Source organism: Poecilia latipinna, unplaced genomic scaffold, assembly GCF_001443285.1.
Source record: "Poecilia latipinna isolate Pla-1442-1.1 unplaced genomic scaffold, P_latipinna-1.0 Scaffold856, whole genome shotgun sequence".
NCBI classification, from domain to species: Eukaryota; Metazoa; Chordata; class Actinopteri; order Cyprinodontiformes; family Poeciliidae; genus Poecilia; species Poecilia latipinna.
In genome coordinates this window covers 288632-295309 of record NW_015113472.1, presented here as the reverse complement: position 1 = coordinate 295309, position 6678 = coordinate 288632, and the positions used below count along the sequence as shown (strand labels likewise).

The 6678-nt window shown below is 38.2% G+C and overlaps 1 long non-coding RNA gene across 1 annotated transcript; it reads right to left on the bottom strand.

Annotated features, from left to right (window-relative positions):
• Positions 1-4276: 4276 nt before the first annotated feature.
• On the bottom strand, positions 4277-5182 carry LOC106956910 (uncharacterized). Its single transcript, XR_001426853.1, has 3 exons — positions 5083-5182; positions 4637-4670; positions 4277-4414 (listed from the first exon to the last, which is right to left on the bottom strand). It is a non-coding gene; the product is annotated as an uncharacterized LOC106956910 (long non-coding RNA).
• Between the last annotated feature and the right edge of the window lie 1496 nt (positions 5183-6678).

Genomic DNA, 6678 nt, shown 5'->3' with positions numbered 1-6678 from the left:
GGAGGTAATTAAGCCATTTCATTCCACTGTTTTTTACCTGTGGCACATCTAAACACTGCAGGACAGCGGCCCTTGAGGACTGGAGTTTGACACCCCTGTATTGTGAATGACAACCTGTGAACAACAGGTTAAGAAGGCCTTTATCATGATATATCATTTCACAGATTATTCTTTGATTCTGAGCAGGGCTGGCCCAAGGTGTTATTGAACCTTAAAGGGATCCTAGATTAGTTGAACAACATGTTGGCCTAAATATAGACCAACATATTACAAACGGCAATTGTTTAGTTAATAGGAAAACTGTTAATTAAAAAAATTGCTGTTTGTCATATGCCAATGCTCATAATTACTTCAAAAAATTTGTATCTTTCATAATATTTTTCTCCCATTGAGGTTGCTATTTTTTCACCTGCTGGGTTAGTGATGCGGTTCTGTACTGGAATCTACAAAGTAAATACAGGAAGGCTAACTTTCCCTGAGTTGTTGTTTAACATAATGAGTTTGACTGGTGAAAAGAAAAGACCATTTTCACAATTTCCGAGCCAATTTCTGGCTTGGAAATTGTGAGCTAAAGCCAAACACAATTTCCGAAGGACCTACTTTCAACATTTCTCTAGAGAAGATTTTGATTAATTTGTACAGGCAAAACTGATTAAGGCTTTAACAGGTGAGCGTTACCTTTACAAGCTAAAAACAATTGAATTCCAACAATTTTTGTCCACAAAGGGCCTAAACCAGCAGCCAAGCAAATGTATGGGGGGATTTTACTGCCATAAGTCGAGAGCACACATTTTCACTTTGAAAGCAGAATTTAATTTCGTTGTTCTCAGAACTTGTAATACTTGTGCTTAGGCTTTCAGTTTGAAAGCAGGGTTTCATCTTTTTGTTCTCAAAAAAAGTTCCCTGCTTGCTTGCAGATTCTTTTCTGCTTCTTCAGCACTGCAGCCAGTCTGACACAGTCATCCGTTCAACACCATGCCTTCACCACATAGTCAGAGCAGAGCAGACCCATGTCACTTTGTGTCAATATTGCAAATAAATCATGCATTTGTAAAGCTGAGTACCACTATCAACCAATGCTCACAGGTTGCCATGGCAACCTTTACTACATCAAATTCTGACTCACCATTGGGCGGGCAGAGGTGGGGAGGGAGCACGGTGCTTTTATATCTAAACTGGGCTGTGATGAAGTTATACCAAACAGCTCCAAATAATGCCTAAAATCATTTGGATATGCAAAAATAATTCATTATTTTTGCATAAACAAAAATAATGAATTGCATAAATCCTGTTCAGGATTTGGGTAAAGACCGGACCCTAAACAACTGTTATCAGACAGGACACGGAGCTGCAGACACTAGGAGAAAGATCAGAGATGAGCAGCGCTGGGAATTCTTCATATGTTTACGGAGCTATTGCTACTGCCGACCAAAGGCACGTATCATTCATTGTTTCATTTATGGAAGTGAAGGTGGCGGCAGCAGCAGCAAAACACCATCTTAAGCCAACTCTGTCCTCTTCCTCATCTTCATTACCTCTTGCGATTTATACTTTCCCATCAATTTGAACGTTCTTCAAAGTTGAAAAGGCTTAAAGATGTTACTCATTGCTCATTGCACAGTCGGACCTGTAGACATGCCAGAATGCATTGCAGCGTGATCAACATGGCAACGTCCGTGTGACAATATTTTATTAAAATTTATAAAAACGAAATAATCTAAAAGCCTATTGTTACAGCTAATCATGGATCCTTTAAGCAGAATATGATATGTTAACATTTCCACTACTAACAGCATTTCAATAAAGATTTGGTGGAATCTCAGACAGGGACTCTGGGAGAAAATTAGTTATTTGCTGAAAGACAATCGTGGACATACTGAGTAGATTAAACGCAAAATTAAATTCATAGGATCAGATTGTATCTATAGCAAACCAACAATCAAACTGTATTAGTTGTACTTTTATGAAGTAAGCTTGCCAGTTCTGTTCAATCTTATATTTAAGTCTTAAACATTTTAAACTTTTCAATTTATTTATGCTGAAACTTTTTAATCACACAAAGATTAAACTCATTGCATCAGATTGTAGCTATGATAACGCAACAATCAACTAATGAAGATTATTTTTGCACTTTCACAATGTAAATTTGCCAATTCCATTAAAACTTAAATTTCCCACTTGGGGAAAAATAAAGAAATTGGGTGGCCAAAGCACTAGTCCGCCCAATTTTTACCAACCTTCAATCTGCTGTGGTTTTAAAACGACGCTCAAACCACGACTAGAACATTCTGTCCAACGCCGTCATTCAAATCATATAGGTCTTTAGGTTTTTCCTTTCTGAATAGCATAGCATACCAATTATAAACTGGTATGTTATGAACAAGCAAGCAGAAAATGTTATCCAAAATATAAAAATTTATCTATTTCTACCAGGCAGGAAATGTTTTAAAGTATGCCAATTAGATTATTAAAAGCTTAACTAAATAAATATTAGCCTATGGAAGAGGATTTGTGAAAGAAAACAGGTCTTCATTCTGGCTTTAATCTAAAAAAAATCTTGCACATCAGTTGGTGTTAGAAAACTTATAACTTATTGCTCTCAACTGACTAAACATAATGAACAACTTTTGAGTTGATTCTTTCCATTATTTCTTAGCACTGGATTTATAAGCAAGAAACATTAAAAGAATTATTTCATATTTAATTTGTATCAATATATATGTAGACAGAGCTTTAAACTCAAATCCTACGAAATAAACAGACAAAATGTTTTCATAAAAATGTATTTATTACAATAACAGACAAGCAGGTATTCAGCCAATGTTTGGGGAATCATGAAAAAATATTCCTATCCACTATCTCCTCATAAAAGATGAGGAGATAGTGAAGAAGACGATGTAAGGAGGAGGAAGAGGATCACTGGGAGATTCTGGGAAGCTGCTTCCAAACATGAAGCTGAGGCCTCTCCTCGTATGAAACAATAAAATAATAAATATTAAAAAAATGTTCACGCTGCACGTAAGAAGCCAATCGAAGGGAAGAATAATTTACAAACTACAAAAACATCAGAGAAAGGGAATATTAATAACTGGTATTGGAAGAGAACACTGTGTCAATGTTTAGAAGATACTAACATCTTCAGAAGTATCGAGCTCTCCAGAGAGGCCGCGGTTAGCGGGGAAAACACAATCCACCCGCCTGCTAAGCCTGGAGCCGCCTGGCCCCGTTAGCGGAGCTACGCTGCTCCGAAAACTCCGGAGTATATTTCAAAGAAACTGCATGGACTAAGTGTGTAAATGAAGTTATAAGGGCTACTTTCTAGTCTAAAAACATCCTAAAACAATTTTTGTGACAAACTTAACTCCATTTATCGCTGCTGGTGGCGCAGTGCAATGGTGGCCATTTTGCTGGTACAGAGACGACAGGTATGGCTGCAGGATGGTTTGGAAAGCCACTACCCCGTGCTCTGGCCTTTCAAAATAAAAAACTAAACTAAAAACTCAGGTTAACCATTTTTCTCAGTGACCAGATGTCCGGTATTATTTGTTTCTCACAGGAGCATTACTTAAACTGACTTGCGGGTGGCAGAAAATACTTCAGTATATAGCCTGAAACTTGAAAAGAACAAGCTTGTCTTCCTGCAGCCTGCATAATGTGTGTGATACGGTCCCCCTGTGTAAGCCGGACAGAGAGAACTTCCGGGTCAGACCACTTGTCCAAAATGAAATAATGAAAGTCGAAATTGACAGCTTGGTATTCGTTTTTTCCATTTTTGTTTTGTGCACTAAATGGGAAATCGGATAACGAGCCAAAAATCCGATTTCGGAGTTTGGTTTTCTAAACGGAAAACGAAAAAACGTTTTTTCATTTTCCATTTCAAACGAAAAAACGAACTGCCTGAAAATACACGGACCAGCTAGGGTGCGTGTATTTTCTGGCAGTTTCGTTTTTTCAGGCTATGTACTTAGGTATTTTCTGCCAGCTGCAAGTCGGTTTAAGACTTGCAGCTGTGAGAAACAAATGGACATCTGGACACTGAGAAAAATGGTTAGCCTGAGTTTTTAGTTTAGTTTTTTATTTTGAAAGGCCAGAGCACGGGGAGTGGCTTTCCAAATCATCCTGCAGCCATACCCCTCTTGTCTCTGGACCAGCAAGATGGGCGCCATTGCACTGCGCCACCAGCAGCAATAAACAGAGGTCAGTGATTCTTGAGAACAGGGACAAAATGGGTTTTAATTTTCCCCAACAATTTTTAAAAATTATTNATTGGGTTCAAAGGCAAATCTGGATATTAAGATAAAGTTATTTAGACCTTGAAGAAAGCCTCCTACCCATTATTGTGGCATTCTTGTTTTAAAGCACCATCTCTTTTTGGACGCTCCATTAGTTGCTGGTAACATGCATTTTTATGCATCTGAAATTGTGAGGAAAAAAACGTCATATATTTTCAGTGGGATGGCATCCAATATGAAAGTTACAAATGATCCTGCACAGTAAATCTATATAAAATTACCAATAAACAGTAAATGACGTAAAGGCTGGATGCAATATGCCAATCTAAGCTAGAGCTTGTCAACTAAAATGACTCAAACTGCTTCTTTTGCTCAGAACAGAGGCAGAACCAGTCGGCACTAACCTTGCTGACCTGGAAGACGATCCCCTCCCTCCGACTGAAATACAAGGAGAGAAAATTACTTTTTCTTTTCCACCCTACGTTTAGGTTGGAATGTGTTACACAATTCCCTCTGGCTGCAGAGCAGCACAGGTATAAAGTCACAGCTCCTCTAAAATAAAGCCCCCAAATCGCGCACTAGGGTGAATGTCCCCAACCCTTAAAAGGTGAGGCATTGCATCGGTTTTGCACTATTAAAACTAATTACATTATTTATAGCTTTCCTCCCCACCCACCATTTTTTTAGCTGTTGCTATCATCCTAAACATGTAAAAAAACAAACAGTTTAAATACAACAATAGTGGTGTGGATACAGGAACATTTTACTGTCATAAATAATTTCTGCTACCTGATCACTCCAAGCCGAGTTGTTTTAAGATGCCCAGAAATGATCAAAATAAAAGTCTCACCTGCTGAGTGAAAGGACCAAAAAGACGAAGAATGAGGAATGGCTTGGAAAGCGACTGAGTGTCGCTGTTATAAAGAACAGCCCAACCTTGAGAACATGTGAGAAGGAGGCAAACTCCACCCTTATTTATTCTTCCTACGTTAGGAAACATTGGCTGGCCTTTAAGTTGCTTTCATCATGTTGAATAATGTGAAAAAAGTATTTGCCCCTTTACAGATTTCCTGTTTTTAATCATAGTTACACTTAAATTGAATCAGCTTTAATGTCAAAGATAACCTGAGGAAATAGAAAATATAATTAACAAGTTGCTTCATTTGTGAAGGGGAAAGCAGTAAAGCAGCCCCACATCATCACACTGGCATCACCATGTGTGGCTCTTTTTTAATTTATATATAGTATATATAAAATTCAGTGAAATGACCATTTGAAACACTTTCTTTTTGTCTCCACAGGCTATTTTTCCTGATATTATGATGTATTTGATCTGAAAGAAAAAAAAAAAAATCAAAAGAAAAAATCTGAATGGGGAAATACTGCAGCGCTGTAGACTCAAATTGGATTTTAAATTGATGTTACATTGTTTTTGCCCAAGAATCTTGCAAGGACACATTCCTCTGTCAGACATGTAGAGACAGCTTCTTTATTTACTGCTGAAAATGCAGCAGGATTCACAAGTAAGAATTTTTTCTTAAAAATTGCAGAGCATCTTTGTTGGTAAGGAAAAAAAGAAAACAATGAGCCAAAAATGAGAGCAGGTGCAACTCTCTTTTTTAACTTAAGTTATTTGTATGTAATTATTTAACACATCTGTCATTCATAAATACCTGGAGCTCTATAAATCTTTGCATGGACATACAAATTTTTACAAAGGTGAAGGAAGACGACAGAATTGGCAACGAAGAACATTCCTGTCTAATTAAAACTGAGTATACTCTCTTCCATGTTTATCCCTCTGGAAAGCAAGAGGGAAAAATAAGACTTTCTCTCTTGCCTCTCCTGGACCATCCACATGGTCATTGCCTAAACTTCAGAGAGACCTTGAGATGTGCTTGGAGATTTTAATCCATGACAACACAGCATGTAACTATGGCAACCCTTGAGATTGTGGTCCTATGTCATTGAACAAGCCCTTCTGTGTAGTTTTGGGTTGATCCCTCGTTTTTCTCATGATCATTGATACTCCACAAGGCTAGAAGAAGATTGACAGTCGTCATGAGTGTCTTCCATTTGCTAACAATTGCACCAGTAGACTTTGAATCTTACTAAAATGTTTGCCTGTTGTCCTGCAGCCCAGTCTAACCTCATGAAGGTCTACAATTTTGTCCCAGAAGTCCTTAAACAACCGTTTGGTCTTTCCCACAGTGGAGAGGTTGGAGTCCTGTTTTATTTTAGTTGAAATGCCTTACTAATAATCGTGGCATGTATATGTGAACCTGTTTTGTGGCTTTACAGAACCTGCACCGGAAAGGTGCAATGTTGAAATACAGAAATAAACATATCCACACACAGAGTATATCTCCTAAGTCAGGGGTCCCCAAGCTACGGCCCGCGGGCTGGATCCGGCCCGCCTCCTCATTTGGTCCGGCCCCCTGAACAA